The sequence below is a fragment of the Salvelinus sp. IW2-2015 genome, unplaced genomic scaffold, assembly GCF_002910315.2.
Source record: "Salvelinus sp. IW2-2015 unplaced genomic scaffold, ASM291031v2 Un_scaffold3631, whole genome shotgun sequence".
Lineage (NCBI taxonomy): Eukaryota > Metazoa > Chordata > Actinopteri > Salmoniformes > Salmonidae > Salvelinus > Salvelinus sp. IW2-2015.
Window position 1 is genome coordinate 3,438 of NW_019944908.1, and position 18,928 is coordinate 22,365.

An 18,928-nucleotide genomic window follows, 5' to 3' on the forward strand; every position below is an offset into this window, starting at 1 on the left:
ATGAAAACCACTAAAAGTCTTATATATTTATTGGGTTCAGTGAAGAAGAACCTCTAAGAGTTCTGATCAAAACGAAGGCGAATGTTTTGAGGATGTGAACCCAGCCAGCCCTCCAGTGGTCAGATCAATTCCGCCTGTTTTTTCCAGCGCCTGGGATTCGAACCAGCCATCTTTCAGCCACAGGTCCAACTCCTGCCCCAGCTCCAACTCCTTAGCCGCTGGGCGAAAACCTGAAGTTAATCTTCAGAAATAAAGCATGAGTTAATCTGCCAAAATGAAGACAATAAGCTATCCAGACATACATGGTAATACAAATACATAATATAATATATATATACATATTATACATAAATCATTGCCAAAAGCACAACACACACTGTTGCATGTAGTCATATTATTATAGATGTTGATCATTAGAAATATAGAAACATTATTTTTCCAACTACTCAAAAGCAATTACATGTGGCTCAGGAACCACTGACTCACTGCCATTATTCCTATAGTATTATCAAGGACACCTGCTGTTAACTCTTAACTACTTAGGACAGCTCACAAGGTGTCCTAAATATCTGCTGACTAGGTGGGACTAGAACTTCATGCATAGCTTTCAATTCTATACAATAAGTGTAAAATTCTTATTCTCAGCACTTACAACCAATTTTCTACTCTGAGACACTTTGTGGATATGGGCCCAGATCTCAAAACATTTGTAATAAAAAACGTATGATGTTTTGTTATAAAATAATAAATGAATATTACTAATGTAACCCACTGTAAAGACCTGGGTTTAGTTGATTGTGTTGCACTGCTCATGTCCGCGTTCTGAAACTGTCCGCGTCCCCGTACAGAACTGTCCGCGTCCCCGTTCGCGTGTGGCGCCAAGCATATGTCCCGGTTTCGCGCAGAGTTGGCTGAGGTGATCTTGGGGAATAACGACGGAGTTCACTACAGGTGTTGAGACACCTGATTCAACAATTATTGAATAACGATGGACAACTATATGATTATCCAGAATTTATTAGAACACACAATGTTACATTCACTCCTGAGGAGTAAATAGTTGTTAGAGCTGTCCCTAAAGGTGCTATTCTTCTTTTAGGAGAATATAACAATACTCCAAGTGCAACTGTTGAGGATTTTGTAGCCTCAATACAATTAGAAGGAATTGACATTTTAAACTATAKATGTAATAACATGTATATAAGGAAACTATGTCAATATGTTACTATTCCCTCTGCTAAAATGTACTGGAATGCAGCCCTAGGACAAGTGAATTGGAACAAAGTTTCGTTGTTATCTGGTAAATATTGTATATCTAATAAGGTGAAAGAAGTATCATACAAATTAATTTATAGAATCTACCCTGTAAGGACCTTTATTATACACAGATGTAACATAGCTATTGACAACAAATGTGTATTTTGTGGTTGTGACCCAGAGACTCTTGACCATTTATTTTTGGACTGTTCTTATGTCAGAAGATTTTATTTTAAAATAAACAACTATTCATGTTAATCTGATATTATGTTTAATTTTGATCCAAATGATATGGACCCTGATTTAATTTTCATTGTTCATTTTTTATTTTTCATGGAAGATTCTTTGTCTATAAAATGAAGTAGACGGAGAACAAACCCCTTACATTATTTAAGATAGAATTTAAATAGTATTTTGAAATGATCAGTAAATGTAAAAACAAAAAAGCAATTATGCACCATAAAAGTATTTAACAAATTGAAAATGAATCTTGATATGTAATACCCGTCTGTTAGGTTTATGTACTCTTGTTTGTATATTTCTGTTTTTTTTTGTATTTGTGTTCATAATAAAATAATAAAAAATAAAAATATATAAAAAAAACTGTTGCACCAACCAAAAATAAAACTAGTCGTAGCTAAATCCGGTGTAAGCAAGGCGCGTTCATGATAATTTATGTTTTACAGTGACGGTTACTAGGCAACGCCCCTATATGTACACGTTTTCTTAACCACAACTGGATGGCTCAATCAATTATTACTGTTGAAATGAATATCACTCAATGATGAAAATATTGGAAGAAAGTAGGCTAATGACATTGAAAAAAAGAAAAAAAAGCTAGTTAAGCTAGCTAGCTACTATACCAGCAGCATCCTAGTTATCCTATCTAGTTGTACAGCTAAAGGCAAAAGCTAGCTAGCTACTCTAACCAGCAGGCATCCTAGTTATCCTAGCTAGTCGGTATATCTAGGTAAGCTAGCTTAGCTACTATACCAGAGCATCCTAGTTATCCCTAGCTAGTCGATACAGCTAGGTAAGTTAGCTAGCTACTCTACAAGCAGCATCCTAGTTATCCTAGTTGTCGGTACAGCTAGGTAAGCTAGCTAGCTACTCTACCAGCAGCATCCTAGTTATCCAAGCTGTCGGTACAGCTAGGTAAGCTAGCTAGCTATCTACTCACAGCATCCTATTTATCCTAGCTAGTCGGTACATCCTAGGTAGTAGCTAGCTACTATAACCAGCAGCATCCTAGTTATCCAAGCTAGTCGGTACAGCTAGGTAAGCTAGCTAGCTACTATACCAGCAGCATCCTAGATTATCCCAAGCTAGTCCGGTACAGGCTAGGTAAGCTAGCTAGCTACTAATACCAGCAGCATCCTAGTTATCCTAGCTAGTCCGGTACAGCTTGGTAAGCTAGCTAGCTACTCAACCATCATCATTCTGCATTTCTTGTGGATCGATTGGAGCTCCCCGTATTTTCTTTCCTCCCTGTTAAATCCCGTGGAGGGCTTCTCCCTCTCTCGTTGACGGATGCTGGCTACCTCTGTCCGGTTCTCCTCTCTTCACTAAATGGACGGTAACTTTAGTGTTTTAACCCCTCTGTTGTAACCCCTCTGTGTCCAAGTACCTGTAACGGTTCTCTCTTCCTCTTCATCCGAAGAGGAGGAGCATGGATTGAACCAAGACGCAGCGTGGATACTTAGACATGATATTTATTTAGACACGACAAAACAACGAAGACAAAAACGAACTATACTTGATTAACTACAAACAACAAACGACATAGACGCACCTGAACATAAGAACTTACATATAACGAAGAACGCATGAAACAGGAACAGACTACATAAACCGAAAAAACAACAAACAAAACCGACAACGTCCCGTGTGGCGCAACGACATACACAGACACAGGAGACAACCACCCACAACAAACAATGTGAAACAACCTACCTTAATAGACTCTAATTAGAGGAAACGCCAAACACCAACAACAAACATAGAAACAGAAAACATAGACTGCCCACCCAAACTCACGTCCTGACCAACTAACACATACAAAACTAACAGAAAACAGGTCAGGAACGTGACATACCCCCCCCTCAAGGTGCGTACTCCGAACGCACCACCAAAAAGTCTAGGGAGGGTCTGGGTGGGTGTCTGACCACGGTGGTGGCTCAGGCTCTGGGCGAGGTCCCCACCCCACCATAGTCAATCCAGCTTACGCCCCTTAAAATGACCACCCTCCTATTACAACCTACTTAACTTAATAGTAACTTCAAAATAAGGGGCAGCACCAGGAATAAGGTAGCTCAATACAGAGAGATAGCTCAAGACAGAGAGGTAGGTCAGAGATAGAGAGGTAGCTCAGGATAGAGGGGCAACTCCGGACTGAAGGGCAGCTCCGGACAGAGAGACAGCTCTGGACTGAGGGCAGTTCTGGATACATGGCAGCTCTGGACGCTCATGACTAGCTGACGGCTCTGGACACTCATGGCTGGCTGACGGCTCTGGACGCTCATGATGCTGACGGCTCTGGACGCTCATGGCTGGCTGACGGCTCTGGACGCTCATGGCTGGCTGACGGCTCTGGACGCTCATGGCTGGCTGACGGCTCTGGACGCTCATGGCTGGCTGACGGCTCTGGACGCTCATGGCTGGTGACGGCCTCTGGACGCTCATGGCTGCTGACGGCTCTGGCAGATCCTGTCTGGCTACGCTCTGGACGCTCATGGCTGGCTGACGGCTCTGGACGCTCATGGCTGGCTGACGCTCTGGACGCTCATGGCTGGCTGACGGCTCTGGACGCTCATGGCTGGCTGACGGCCTGGACGCTCATGGCTGGCTGACGGCTCTGGCAGATCCTGTCTGGCTTGACGCTCTGGACGCTCATGGCTGGCTGCGGCTCTGGACGCTCATGGCTGGCTGACGGTCTGCGCTCATGGCTGCTGACGCTCTGGACGCTCAGCTGGCTGACGGCTCTGGACGCTCATGGCTGGCTGACGGCTCTGGCAGATCCTGTCTGGCTGGCGGCTTGGCAGATCCTGTCTGTTGGCCGCTCTGGCAGATCCTGTCTGGTTGGCCGCTCTGGCAGATCCTGTCTGGTTGGCGGCTCTGGCAGTCCTGTTGGTTGGCGGCTCTGGCAGATCCTGTCTGGTTGGCGCTCTGGCAGATCCTGACTGACGAATGGCTCTAGCGGCTCCTGACTGACTAACGGCTCTGACGGCTCGGGACAGACGGGCTGCTCTAATGGCTCGGGACAGACGGATGGCTCAGAGGCACTGGCAGACGGATGGTCAGACGGCACTGGGCAGACGGATGGCTCAGACGGCACTGGGCAGACGATGGCTCAGACGGCACTGGGGAGACGGATGGCTCAGATGGCGCTGGTGAAACGGATGGCTCTGGCCGGATGAGACGCACTGTAGATCTGGTGCGTGGTGCGGAACTGGAGGCACCGGGCTAAGGACACGCACCTTCAGGCTAGTGCGAGGAACAACAACAAGGCACACTGGACTCTCAATGCGCACTATAGGCCTGGTGCGTGGTACCGGAACTGGAGGTACCGGGCTGAGGGCACGCCATCAGGGCGAGTGCGGGGAGCAGGGACAGGGCACACTGGACTCTCAAAGCGTACTATTGCCTGGTGCATGGTACGGCACTGGTGGCACCGGGCTGAGGCACGCACATCAGGACGAGTACGGGGAGAAGGAACAGTGGTGTACAGGGCTCTGGAGACCACAGGTGGCTTAGTGCGTGGTGCCGGAACTGGAGGCACTGGGCTGGAGACACGCACCATAGGAAGAGTGCGTGGAGGAGGAACAGGCTCTGAAAACGCACTGGAAGCCTGGTGCGTGGTGTATGCACTGGTGGTACTGGGCTGGGGCAGGGAGGTAGCGCCGGAAATACCGGACCGTGCAAGCGTACTGGCTCCTTGAGCATTGAGCCTGCCCAACCTTACCTGGTTGAATGCTCCCGTCGCCCGACCAGTGCGGGGAGGTGGAATAACCCGCACCGGGCTATGTAGGGAACCGGGGACACCATGCGTAAGGTTGGTGCCATGTAAGCCGGCCCAAGGAGACGTACTGGTGGCCAGATTATGTAGAGCCGGCTTCATGGCCTTGGCTCAATGCTCAATCTAGCCTTACCAGTGCGGGGAGGGTGGAATAACCCGCACCGGGCTATGCACACGTACAGGAGACACCGTGCGCTCTACTGCGTAACACGGCGTCTGCCCGTACTCCCGCTCTCCACGGTTAGCCTGGGAAGTGGGCGCAGGTCTCCTACCTGCCCTTGGCCCACTACCTCTTAGCCCCTCCCAATACATTTTTGGGGTTTCTTCTCGGGCTTCCTTGCTAGCCGCGTACCTTCATATCTCCCGTTTTGAGCTTGATTCTCCGGCTTCCAGCCACGTCTCAATGCTGCCTCCTCATACCACGCTCTGGGCTCTCGCTGCTTCCATCTCCTCACGAGCGCGGCGATATTCCCCAATGTGAGCCCAGTGTCCTTTTCCCTCCAATACTTTCATCCCATGTCCAGGATTCCTGTTTAGTGGACCACAGTTCGTGGTCCGCTGCTTGGTTCTGGAATGGTGGGTGGTTCTGTAACGGTTCTCCTCTTCCTCTTCATCCGAAGAGGAGGAGCATGGATTGAACCAGAACGCAGCGTGATACTTAGACATGATATTTATTAGACACGACAAAACAACGAGACAAAAAACGAACTATACTTGATTAATTAACAAAAACAAACGACGTAGACGCACCTGAACATAAGAACTTACATATAACGAAGAACGCATGAAACAGGAACAGACTACATAAACCGAAAAAAAACAAACAACCGACAACAGTCCCGTGTGGCGCAACGACATACACAGACACAGGAGACAACCACCTACAACAAACAATTGAAACAACCTACCTTTAAATGATGACTTATCAATTAGAGGAAACGCCAAACACCTGCCTCTAATTGAGAGCCATACCAGGCAACCCTAAACAAACATAGAAACAGAAAACATAGACTGCCCACCCAAACTCATGTCCTGACCAACTAACACATACAAAACTAACAGAAAACAGGTCAGGAACGTGACAGTACCGAACTTTTGAATATTATTGCATCCACCATGGAGCCCAGTTTCATAATATTACATTACGTCCCTAGTTATGAGGTAATTGTGAAAAAACAGACCTCATTTCAGGTCATTTTTTCACCCTGCCAGCTCCTACTAGTATTATTGAGCACTGTGGCACCAACTCACCTTCTATCAGCATTTACCATTAACACTGACCTCAGGTAACTTATTATTAACAGGGTTACAGCTACTTTGTGAAAATTCACTGTTTGCCTACACATTTGGATAATAGTTAGTTAAATTCACTGCCTGCCGCATAGCCATAAAACAATAAGCCTTTTCTGGTCATGGTTAACCATATTTGTTTTCAGAAAAAGGTATACAACCTAAACCAAACGCATGTCCCTGTCTTCCTTTTCAAGATGTGGCCGATTTAATTAACCAGAAGACATTTTTTTATTAAGAAATTACCCTTTTTTGGGACGACTCGGTGTTTCCTAATGGCTGCTGGGTAATTTGATATGCATCGAAATGTTCATTCGTAGGCATTGAATTGAGTCAATGCTACGCAGGTTCACTGAGTTGCAACCCAAATGGATAGGTCTAGATCATTGATTTGTAGATCTGACGTAGTCAGAAGCTCAACCTTAGTATACATGCATTATAAAAAAGAATCTTAATATCTGATATTGTGAGTAAACAACCTCGGAATAGAAAAGACAGGAGTGCGTCTTCCAGCCCGCCAATAAATTACATCATGCAACCCTCCCGGTTAGTAAATTTACCTCAACATGCCCCTCGCTTGCTCGAGAAGGCAGAGCGGCTCGATGCTGGTTGATGAATTTGACATTGAAAGTTCTGGGAAACACGTTTTTCTTGACTAAAGTAGGTAGAGTGGTGGTGCATCCAGGGAGAGAACTAAACTAATCATCTGAAATATAATTTGTGGTCTTATGCTGCCATCTATTGGAATTATGTAGCAACTGCAGTAGTACTGAATAATGTGTAATTCCTTACTAAAGTAGTAATTACTTAAAATTGGAAAATATAACATTTTCTAGTTCATTTTATCACCAAAAAAAGCACTTTTTATCATAACAAACAATGAAACTGACATACACCAAAACACCATACATTTAGTTAATTATATATGTAAAAAAGGTTTATTTAGATGGGTGACATTATCTCCCAAAGTAACAGCCCTGTAGGCAAAGAAGAGCTCTGCAGTAGATACCAAAACATTTAAAGGCCATTTTCTCAAAAGGGAGGTTACAAGTTTATAATCTTTCAAAGCAGAATGACTTTCCCATTGTTCCTCAACTGTAGTGTATGATATACCATTTTCTAGCTCTGAGTCTGTACTTCTATCCAATGTCAAAACATGATTTCAAATTTTGCTGAATAAGACTGAATCAAGCCGGTCGGTCACATTTGACATTTTACATTTACATTTTAGTCATTTAGCAGACGCTCTTTTCCAGAGCAACTTACAGTAGAGTGCATACATTTTATWAAAAAAAAWTMTTACATACTGAGGCAAGGATATCCCTACAGGCCAAACCCTCCCTAACCAGGACGACGCTATGCCAATTGTGTGTCGCCCCACGGACGCGGCCGGCTGCGACAGAGCGCGAACCCAGCCCAGCCTGGGCGCGAACCCAGAGACTCTGGTGGCGCAGCTAGCACTGCGATGCAGGGCCCTAGACCACTGCGCCACCCGCATTTGACTGTATAAAACCTAGCAGTACTACTAATTTCTCTAAGGAGGCCAGATATATAGCATTTAGCAAAAAATCATAATATTTGTCTCTCTGAATGAAAACATCAAGTAATAGATTTTAAGCAAATACATATGTCATTGAACAATCCCATGCCATGATTAGATAATGAAAAAACACCAATCTCTTTCATAATTTCTTTAAAACAATAAAAGCAAATTTACAAACATTTATGAAATGGATATATAGCATTTTGGAATGAAATTCTTCCTATGTTTCCCCATCTGAGCTCAGAGTAGATGAGAGATGTAATGTTTGTCTCTGTTGTGTTGAAGACCAATCAAGCGGAAAGGACCAGCCTCCCCTGTACCAAGCTTGTGTCCATGAAGAGTGACCGGTCTATGGATCAACCTCAACACTTTAGAGAGGGAGACTTTTCTACTGAACAAAGGTAAGAAGAACTCATGGATCGTGGTCAGTGAGTTAAACAACACTGTTCTCTAGTAATTTCTCCTCTCCATTTTCACATTTATGTTTGTTGTTTTCATAATCCATAGGCTAATCCTTTTTTCCATATTCATAGTCCTAAAACAATATTAAACAAACACAACGTTCCCTCCCTGTGTGTGTGTGTGTGTGTGTGTATGTGGGTGTGTGTGTGTGTGTGTGTGTTGTTGTGTGTGTGTGTGTGTGTGTGTGTGTGTGTGTGTGTGTGTGTGTGTGTGTGTGTGTGCACTCCCTGGAATGGAGGAGATGTAATCTCATGTTTTGCCCACATAAATATGAAATGTAAAGTAACTTTGTAGCCGACGCAGTTCCAGAATGTCTGTTGAAACTGTGTCTCATGTGTAACGTTAGAACAGTGGTGTAAACAGAACTCAATTCTCAAACTGGAGTAAAAGTAAAGATTCCTTCATAGAACATGACTCAAGTAAAAGTAAAAGTCACCCAGTAAAATACTACTTCAGTAAAAGTCTAAAAGTATTTGGTTTGAATATAATTAAGTATCAAAAGTAAATATAATTGCTAAAATATACTTAAAGTAAGGTAGTGATAATTTAAAATTCCTTATATTAAGCAAATCAGACGGCACAATTTTCTTGTTATTTTATTTTACGGATAGCCAGGGTCACACTCCACTCAGACATAATTTAAAAACAAAGCATTTGTGATTAGTGAGTCCACCAGATCAGAGGCAGTAGGGATGACCAGCGATGTTCTCTTGATAAGTGTGCGAATTGGACCAGTGATTCTGGTTCCTCTCCATCGCTCGTTGGTGTTGATTTCAGAATGTCAATTTGGTGATTGTCTATCACTGTTTAAACATATTGCAAATGGACAAAAGTCAGCCAGCAAGTCACTGTCCATCAGTCAATTAGATATCATTCTGACACCAAACTGATACAAACTGACATCACACCCACTTTTTCCAACTCGTTTAGAAGCCAACTATCACATATTTCAGAGCAGGACCAAAATTACCAGCACCTTCTGTTTAAACCATAATAAAAACATAAAACACGTAGTTACGTTCAAGCTGCGGGTCCAGTTCTGACATTATGTGTAGGCCTAGCTGAGGCGACCCCCAAATCCCAATTTTTGGCTCAATAGATAATTTGGAGCCCGAGCAGCGACCTTAATTGGTGCTGAAAATCCACATTTTCCTGGCATTGCTACGGGGTCCTTGAATGAGCTATTGGACAGAAACGTTGGGGTCTGTCTCTATGGGTCAAGGCAGTTTCAATGCACCAAATCTTGCGATTCTGGGACTTTTCTAAATGTCTTCATTTTGTGGTCAATGTTAATTGAAGTTATTGCAAATGTACGAGGCTGTTTCTCAGTCTGAGAACATTCTAGAGCCACATAACTCACCACGCACTATCGACTTGAGCTCTAGAACAGGTTTCTAAAGTTTCAGAGCTGTAGGTCTGACGGTTCTTTGATAGTTCGAACGAAGGTAACTATTGCAGGCTCTGTGTGTCTGTAAGCCCCACATTGTCTCACTTCGTCCTTGCTGTGTGTGTGTGTGTGTGTGTGTGAGTTTTTCTTGGAAATCGGATGGGAGACATGACTGATTTACAGTTCATGAGGGTTGCCTAATCACACATATGAAGTTTTGGAAAGATGTGACTTCTTTAACCCTTCGAAACAGCCCCTATGACCACAATTTAAGGCACTTCATGTTGGCATAGGAAGCGAAAATTACACATATATCCTCACTGGGATAGGCTTTTACAGAATCCTGAGTTTAACCTGTTTGGGCTGCAGGGGCAGTATTGAGTAGCCAGATAAAAGGTGCCCATTTCAAACGGCCTCGTACTCAATTCTTGCTCGTACAATATGCATATTATTATTACTATTGGATAGAAAACACTCTATAGTTTCTAAAACCGTTTGAATTATATCTGTGAGTAAAACAGAACTCATTTGGCACAAACTTCCTGACCAGGAAGTGGAAAGTCTGAAAACTATGCTCTGTTCTAGGTCCTGCCTATAAATGGGCATGATACGTATTAGTATACATGCACGTCATACACCTTCCCCTAGATGTCAAGAGGCAGTGAGAGAAGAAATGGAGTGTTTATCTTGGTCTGAGTTGGAATAAATCCTCTTGGAATGACGTGTCACCCATTTCCTGTTTTCAGGAAGGCGCGAGAAGGAACCGGGGATTGCCTTCTGTACAGCTGTCGTTATAGGCGACTACTATCTCCGGCTTTGATTTTATTTGATACATGTGACAATATCATCGTAAAGTATGTTTTTCAATATAGTTTTATTAGACTATTGAAATTTATTCGGGACGTTAGGCGTGTTGCGTTGCGTGCCTTTGTTCAGGAAGGAGAGCTTCGCGCCACTTGGCTAGTGCGCTTGCTAATTCAAGAGGGAAAAAGGACGTTCTAAATCCAAACAACAATTGTTTCTTGACAAAGGACCTCTTGTACAACAATTCTGATGGAAGATCAGCAAAAGTATTTTATGATGCTATTTCATATATCTGTCGAACTGTGTACTATTAGTTTTGCGCCCAGGTTTTGGGCACTCGCTGCCATAACGTAAGCCTTATGTCGTAATGAAGTTATTTTAGAATTCTTAACACGGCGATTGCATTAAGAACTAGTGTATCTATCATTTCCTATACAACATGTAATTTTTAGTTATGTTTATGAATAGCTATTTGGTCAGAATATGTGTGTCAGAAAAGTGTCAGAAAAATATCTGGACGTTGTGGGAAAAAGTAGCTACGTTAGCACAATGTATAACCACTGATTTCAGCTCTAAATATGCACATTTTCGAACAAAACATAAGTGTATGTATAACCTGATGTTATAGGACTGTCATCTGATGAAGCATATCAAGGTTAGTCAAAATTATATATCTTTTGCTGGTTTGTTACGATCGCTAACTTTTGCTGCTGGGAATGGCTTTGTGTTTCTGCTATTGTGGTAAGTTAATATAACGCTATATTGTGTTTTCGCTGTAAAACAATTAAGAAATCGGAAATATTGTCTGGAATCACAAGATGCCTGTCTTTCATTGCTGTACACTATGTATTTTTCAGAAAATGTTTTATGATGAGTATTTAGGTATTTGACGTTGGTGTCCTGTAATTATTCTGTCTGCTTTCGGTGCAATTTCTTGATTGTAGCTGCAATGTAAACTATGATTTATACCTGAAATAATGCACTTTTTTCGAACAAAACATAGATTTATAGATAACATGTTATAAGACTGTCATCTGATGAAGTTGTTTGTTGGTTAGTTTGGTTGGTTCTTGGTTAGTTAGGTTGGCTTTGTGCATGCTACCTGTGCTGTGAAAAATGTCTGTCCTTTTTTGTATTGGTGTGAGCTAACATAAAATATACGTGCTGTTTTCGCTGTAAAACTTTTAAAAATCGGACATGTTGGCTGGATTCACAAGATGTGTACCTTTCATTGCTGTATTGGACTTGTTAATGTGTGAAAGTTAAATATTTCTAAAAATATATATTTTTAATTTCGCACCCTGCACTTGAAGTGGCTGTTGTCATATTGATCCGACTGAGGCTTGCAGCCAGAAGAAGTTAAATATTTACGTTAAGTTTAGGGGCAGTATTTTTGTTTTTGGCTAAAAAAAGCTACCCATTTGAAACTGCCTATTTCTCAGCCCCCGAAACTAGAATATTCATATAAGTGTCAGATTAGGATAGAAAACACTCTGAAGTTTCCAAAACTGTAAAAATTGTGTCTGTGAGTTAAACAGAACTGATATTGCAGGCTAAAACCTGGGGAAAATCCAATCAGGAAAGTGACCCTGTTTTTGAAACCTCTCTGTTCCTAAGCATCCCTATTGCCCATTGAAAGGGATATCAACCAGACGTCTTTTTCTATGGCTTCCCTGAGGTGTCAACAGCCTTTAGACATAGTTTCAGGCTTTTATTTTGAAGAATGAGCGTGAAAGGGCACATTGCGTAAGTGGATAGGTGGGGGCTCTCAGAGTGAGTTCTGCGTAACAGAGAAAGGCGGCCATTGTTCCTCCCTGTCCTGGTGAAAAGCCAACTGTCCCGGTGATATATTATCGAATAGATATTTGAAACACACCCTGAAGATGGATTATAAAAAAACGTTTGACAGTTTCTGTGGACATTATGGATATAATTTGGGATTTTTGTCGCCGTTGTCGCGAGCGCTCTTTCCGGTGGATTCCTGGGCATAACGCATCAAACGGAGGTATTTGGATATAAAAAATATGTTTAAGGAACAAAAGGAACATTTGTTGTCTAACTGGGAGTCTCGTGAGTGAAAACTCGGGAAGATCATCAAAGGTAAACAAGTAATTTCATTGCTTTTCTGATTTTCGTGACCAAGTTACCTGATGCTAGGTGTACTTATTGTTTTGTCGAGCGATCGATAAACTTACAKAAACGCTTGTATTGCTTTCGCTGTAAAGGTTAATTTCAAAATCTGAGACGACAGATGGATTAACAAAAGGCTAAGCTGTGTTTTGCAATATTGCACTTGTGATTTTATGAAATTATATTATATTATATACCTGTGGCGCTAGGCTAGGCTATGCTAGTCAGCGTTTCTGATGACAATTATCCCGGATCCGGGATGGGTGATTCAGAAAGGTTAAGAATTGACTGATTTACATATTGTTGAGTGCAGTGATATTCACAAACTGCAGCTTTGGTACATCAAAACACCTTTAGGGTGATTTTAACCACTTCCGGAAGCTTAGAATCAAAACAGGTAGACCTCATAGTGGCCTGATGAATTGTCATCGAAGACAGGTTCATAAGGCATTCATAGCTCACATAGGCTTCAGGTTGAATTTAGGGGAGCAGGCAATGTATGTAAAGTGAACACATATCCTCCTTGGGGTAGGTTCTTACAGAATTCTGAGTTTTAAGTCTTTACGTTAAGAACTGACTGATTTATAGAGGGTTGAATGATTGAGTGTTATTTCAGAAAATATCAGAAAATATCAGAAATTATGTAGAGTTCCGAAACCCACCTTAACGGATTCGTCTGAACATGCMGCAACTGGATCTGTAACTTTTTTTGGGGAAAAAACACTTATCTTTGAACATCACCAATTGTACATTGTACGATTTCTCTTAAATTACGATAGATAAATGGCTGGTTCTTTTTTTCCTTACACCGTAGGTTCATGTACTTTGAGGTGAAGCAGTCAAATTAGCGCTCTATTTTCGTTTTTGAGCTTTAATCCCAGAAAAATGGCCTTAACTTCTCTAGGGTAGGGGGCAGCATTTTCACGTTTGGATGAAAAGCTTACCCAAATTCAACCGCCAGTTAATCATCCCCAGGAGATAAGATATGCATATTATTAGTAGATTTGCATAGAAAACACTCTGAAGTTTCTAAAACTGTTTGGATCATGTCTGTGAGTATAACAAAACTTATTTAACACGTGAAACCCCAAGGACAAACAGTTCAGATTTTTTTTTTTTGAGGTCACTCTCCTTTTCAATGAGATTTCATTGGGAAACCAGATTTCTAAGCGAATTGTTTGCAGTTCCTACTGCTTCCARTAGATGTCAACAGTCATGAGAAATGGGTTGAGGCTATTACTTTGTGTAATGAAGAAATACGGCCATCTTGAAGTCGAGACACTCCAGGTGTCCTGGACATGCGCTTCAATCAAACAGAAGGCATGCAACATTTAGTTTTAATCCTGTATTGAACACATATCATCCCGTCTTCAATTTTATCGATTATTAACGTTAAAAAATACCTAAAGTTGTATTACAAAAGTAGTTTGAGATTTTTTGGCTAATTTTACAGGTAACCTTTGAGATATTTTGTCGTCATGTTTGAGCAAGTTGGAACCGGTGTTTTTCTGGATCAAACGCGCCAAATAAATTGACATTTTGGATATATGTTGACAGAATTAATCGAACAAAAGGACCATTTGTGATGTTTATGGGACAAATTGGAGTGCCAATGTAGCGTGGTTCATTCTGCGTTGTGTACTTTTAATTAGGACGCTGCCACAACTGACGGTCTGCTAGTTGAAATATTTTTTATTTGCCCTGCACACGAAGAGACAACACACATTATGTTAACCCTTGGCGCAGTCACAGCTCTCAGGCACCTTGCTAGCCGAAAGTCAGGCAAAAGAGCGCCAAAAGGAAATAACAGGTGCTGCATGCACACATTCGATGCACAACAGCACACCATACAAAACAAGTAAAATTATACAGAAGGTAATTCGGACAAAATAAAAGACATACCTGCACATGAAGAGACAACACACATTATGTTAACCCTTGGCGCAGTCACAGCTCTCAGGCACCTGCGCGAGCACATGGACACTCACTCAAACATTGTCCCAAGTACTCACAAGTTACAATAGATACCCTAGTCAGCGAGCTTTGTGAAACTTGTTAACGCAATTTAAAGAACTAGTGTATCCTATCATTTCCTATACAAACATGTATTTTTTAGTAAATTTATGAAAGTTATTTGGTCAGAATAGGGTGAGTTGACAGAAATATATCCGGACATTCTGGGAAAAAGTTGCTAAGTTTTCACAATGTTATAACCACGGATTTCAGCCTCTAAATGTGCACATTTTCAAACGCAAACCATATATGTATTGTGTAATATGATGTTATAGGGACTGTCATCTGATTAAGTTTATGAAGGTTAGTGAAATAATTAATATCTTTTGCTGGTTTTGGCGCTATCGCTACTGTTTGCCTTGAATCAATGTAGCTGTGTGGTTGGCTATTGTAGTAAGCTAATATAATGCTATATTGTGTTTTCGCTGTAAAACACTTAAAGATTCGGAAATATTGGCTGGATTCACAAGATGTTTTGTCCTTCATTTGCTGTACACCATTGTATTTTCAGAAATGTTTTATGATGAGGTATTTTAGGTATTTCAATTTGGTCTCTGTAATTGTTCTAGCTCTCTTCGGTGCTAGTTCCGATAGTAGCTGCAATGTATAAAACTATGATTTATACCTTCAAATATGCCAAATTTTTTGAACAAAACATAGATTTATGTGTATAACATGTTATAAGACTGTCATCTGATGAAGTTTGTTTCTGGTTAGTTTGGTTGGTTCTTTGGTTTAGTTTGGGTTGGTTTTGTGCATTCTACCTGTGCTGTGAAAAATGTCTGAGCTTTTTTGTATTTGGTGGTGAGCTAACATAATTATACGTGGTGTTTTCGCTGTAAAACATTAAAAAATCGGACATGTTGGCTGGATTCACAAGATGTTTATTCTTTCATTTGCTGTATTGGACTTAATGTGTGAAAGTTAAATATTTCTAAACATAATATTTTGAATTTGCGCGGTGCACTTGGACGGGCTGTTGTCATATTGAGCCCGACACCGCCCTGCACCATAAGAAGTTAACCTCTCTAGGGTATGTGGGACGGATCGTCCCACCTCGTCAACAGCCAGTGAAATTGCAGGGCGCCAAATTCAAAAACAACTGAAATCTCATAATTTTAAATTCCTCAAGCATACAAGTATTTTTCACAATTTTAAAGCTACACTTGTTGTAAATCCAGCCAAAGCGTCCGATTTCAAAAAGGTTTTACGACGAAAGCACACCAAACGATTATGTTAGGTATGAGCCAAGTCACAGAAAAGACAGCCATTTTTTCCAGCTGAGAGAGCATTAACAAAAAGCAGAAATAGAGATAAAATTAATCACTAACCTTTGATAATCTTCATCAGATGACACTCATAGGACTTCATGTTACACAATACATGTATATTTTGTTCGGTAAAGTTCATATTTATATCCAAAAATCTGATTTTAGGCAAGACGCTACTGTTTCACTTGGCAAAAAGCCTGAGAAAATGCACAGCGCCAAATTAAAATTATTTACTATGAAAATTACTATAAAATCAAACTTTCATTAAATCACACATGAAAGATACCAAATTAAAGCTACACTGGTTGTGAATCCAGCCAACATGCCAGAATTCAAATAGGCTTTTCAGCGAAAGCATACGATGCTATTATCTGAGCATAGCACTTATAGTAAACAAAAGAGAGAAAACATTTCAACCCAGCAGGCGCGACACAAAACGCAGAAATAAAAATATAATTCATGCCTTACCTTTGACGAGCTTCTGTTGTTTGGTGTAGCAGTGTGATGTTGTTCCCTAGATTACGCACCAAATTGCACACAAGGACCAATTCAAATAGGCCAGGTCAAGAGGGGATGTTAATAATTTGATAATAATAATAATAATTCAGTGTATTTTTTATTTAATTACAGCTGCATAGCTAATGTTTTTATTTGGTGTACAGACACTTTTTCATATCAATATTGTACATACATGTGATTGTAAAAGTTTTGTATATTTTGGTTTGGCCATCGCGGGTTATCTGTATTTCCATACCCCTTTATCGTTCTCTTTTGCCTGACCTTCGGCTAGCAAGGTATGTTGTCCTTGGCTCCGAAATTGTTTAATATAAAACCGTCATAATGTTACACAATGTACTGTTTTGCAACCATAAGTTTGTTACAATGTGGATAATATAAAGATTTATTGTTTAATAACTTCTTGCAACTATAGGGGGTGCTGTTCCGCATTAGCATATTTGGGTCTCCAAATTAAACTGCCTCGTGCTAAATTCTTGATCGTACAATATGCATATTATTGTTATTATGGATAGAAAACACCTTCTAGTTCTAATAGAAGTTGGAATTTTTGTCTCTGAGTTGGTACAGAACAATATCTACAGCACTTTTTCATGACAGGGGTCAGATTTCAGAAAATTTTTACCCCTGATCTGGAGTCTGTTTTTAAAGGCGACAGTGAATGCTATGAAGAAACCGACACTGCCTACGTCTTCCCTCTGGGTGTCTGTACGTCATCACGTTTTTGAATGGAGTCTATTGCACAATCCCAGCCATTATAAAACCACAAAATGTATAGGGACCGCCCTTTCTCGCGCGCGCCTGAAAGCGTGAAGGACATCGGACTTGCCTCATTTCCAAATCCTTGTCTAACCAGCAATATTTCTCCGGTCAATGTTTCAGTCGTTATAGTTGTTAAAAACATCATAATGTAGTTAATTTGAACCGTTTTATAGCAATTTATATCCGTTTAGTGCGATTTTGAGGAATTTCTTTGTTGTGTGCACTTCTGAAACTTTGGACACGTTTTGGGGTCCCGTTCGATCGTTAGTGGATATTTCGAAGGACAGAGGACATCTTATCGACCAAAAGACGTTTTATAACATAGAAAGGATACATTGCCCAAGAATCTGATGGAAGAACAGCTCAAAGTAAACAATATTTAAATGAATAATCGTTGTTCCTGTCGAAAATTTTAAACGCATATTTCGCCATTTTGTTTGGTATAGCTTCACTTGGCGAACCCTGTATTGAAAAGTAAGGATAATTTTAAAAATGTTAAATCAGCGGTTGCATTAAGAACTAATTTGTCTTCGATTCCTGTCAACCCTGTATTTTTAGTCAAGTATATGATTAGCTTTCGATTAAACTAGATCACTCTGAAAGCTGACTTCCTCATTTTGAGGCTTGAGTTGTGACTATTTCCATTGTATAAAACCACGGTTTTGTATGGCTTAAATATGCACCTTTTCGAACAAACTGTATCATGTATGTTGTAAAATGATGTTACAGGAGTGTCATCGGAAAGAATTCTGAGAAGGTTAGTGAAAAGATTAATATATTTGTGGCGTGATTACGTTTATAGCGCTCTTTGGCTGGAATCGATGCTCTGGTAACGGTTTGCACATGTTGGTTGGCTAACTTATCCGATTTATTGTGTTTTCGCTGAAAAAACGCTTAGAAAATCTGAAATATGGTCTTAGAAATCACAAGAACTGGGTTCTTTCCATTGCTATGCTTTGTCTATTTTTATGAAATGTTTTATGATGAGTAAATTGGTCATACACGTTGCTCTATCTAGTAATTCTAGTCGATTTGTTGATGGTCGGGTGCAATTGTAAACTGTTGATTTCTACCTGAAATATGCACTTTTTTTCTAACAAAAACTATCCTATACCATGAATATGTTATCAGACTGTACATTCTGATGGTTTTTTTTATAGGTTATTGGCTATCAATATCTTAGTTGAGCCGAATTGGTGGATAGCACCTGAAGGAGTTAAGAACTGATGGAGTTAGAATAGTGGTGTATTTTGCTAACGGTGTTTAGCTAATAGATTTACATATTTTGTCTTCCCTGTAAAACATTTTAAAAATCTGAATGGTGGCTTTTATCACAAGATCTGTATCTTTCATCTGGTGTCTTGGACTTGTGATTTAATGATATTTAGATGCTACTATCTACTTGTGAAGCTATGCTAGCTATGCTAATCAGTTGGGGGGGGTGCTGCCGACCCGGGTAGAGGCTTCGTTGAGGGCGT

At 40.9% G+C, this 18,928-nt stretch overlaps 1 protein-coding gene and 1 long non-coding RNA gene across 2 annotated transcripts in view; one reads left to right on the forward strand and one right to left on the reverse strand.

The window, feature by feature from the left end:
- Positions 1–18,928, reverse strand: part of LOC139025953 (uncharacterized) — a 62,933-nt gene that overhangs the window by 2,210 nt on the left and 41,795 nt on the right. The window lies entirely within an intron of this gene.
- LOC112076218 (NLR family CARD domain-containing protein 3-like) overlaps positions 1–18,928 on the forward strand; it is a 72,409-nt gene that overhangs the window by 1,012 nt on the left and 52,469 nt on the right. The window lies entirely within an intron of this gene.